Raw genomic sequence first — 1,373 nt, 5'->3', positions numbered from 1 at the left:
GAAGCTAGAGAGGTGAGCAGAGTAAGTCTGATTCCCTGTAAGGACTTCTCTGTTGACATCCACCCCTTGGCGCTCATATGACCTTATGCAGTTGCAAGCGCCGTGAAACGCCTACTAAAACAAGCAAAATAAGTCACTGGTAGGTCATACTTTTTTAGCTTCCCCTGGAAATTGCGCCCGTTGATCTTGCCTTTTTCCTACACTAGATAACTGTGCAGGTGGTTTGAGGGCACTGCTGGTAGGTCCTGCTTCTTTTTTTCTCCTGCCTTATTTTTGTCTGTCTTGCTTGTTTCGTTGCTCTAAATGAAGCTTTTGGTGTTGGTGTGCTTCTCTTTATTCCAACAAATAAGGTACATGTTGACGGCAAGATGTACCCGTGTTTTAAGTCGAGAAATCAAACATTTTTAGAAGAGCGAGAGAGAGAGAGAGAGAGAGAGAGAGAGAGAGAGAGAGAGAGAGAGAGAGAGAGAGAGAGAGAGAGCATTGTTTCATCCCTTTAACTATTTGTATCTACATTATTTGAATTTGTTTGTGCTGTTTTAAACATTTAGAATGATACCACAGACTTAGAAATTGCAAATGAATTAAACATTAAGATTTGGGGCCAAGCCAAGGACGTTATACATTTGTAAGGTCCTTTGGCTAATCACATCTGAACAACTGGCCGACAATGTATATCTCTTTTGTTGTAGCGTTTGAACTACGCGCCATATACAACACGTGTCTGTGGCGTGGTGTCGAGGATCTTTGCAGAATGTTTCAGTTTCTGTCAGTTTTATATCGGAGACGACGTGAGCCAAAACTACTGAATGGACACTTGCTACAATACAAAACTGATCTGTTTTATCATGAATCCAGACACACCATGAGCTAAGTACCAGGCTGTACTGAATACATTTTTTTACGGCTTTGACCTAATCACTTTGGAAATATTTGATCAGACTGCTGTGACTGAGTTTCTGTCGCGAAAAATGAAATATCAATTCTACGGAACACTGGTATTAACTATTAACTGTAATAATTTTGGGCCCATAGTGAAGAGTTATCAGCATCCTTGACAGCTCTGATAAAAACTCCCAGAAAATGTAAATTGAAGTTAGTTCACGATAGCACGTAGCTGATACCACTCTTACTATACTCTTAGGCCATTTCCTCTTTGTGATGTGGGGTAACTTCTTTTCTGGGTTTCCTTTTTTTTTCTTTTTTTTTTTTGGTTTGCTGAAGTTTTTTGGGGGTTGTTTTTTAATCTTTTTTTGAGGGGGGGGGTCCAGACCTCTTTCTGTGGGTGGTTGGAGGGCCCTCTGTCTCTGTCTCTCCCGTCCTTCGTCTCCACCCCCACCCCCCCTCTCTCTCTCTCACTCTGAGATTGTCAG

This window comes from Aplysia californica, unplaced genomic scaffold (assembly GCF_000002075.1).
Source record: "Aplysia californica isolate F4 #8 unplaced genomic scaffold, AplCal3.0 scaffold00081, whole genome shotgun sequence".
Classification (NCBI taxonomy): Eukaryota; Metazoa; Mollusca; class Gastropoda; order Aplysiida; family Aplysiidae; genus Aplysia; species Aplysia californica.
This window is presented reverse-complemented; position numbering follows the sequence as displayed.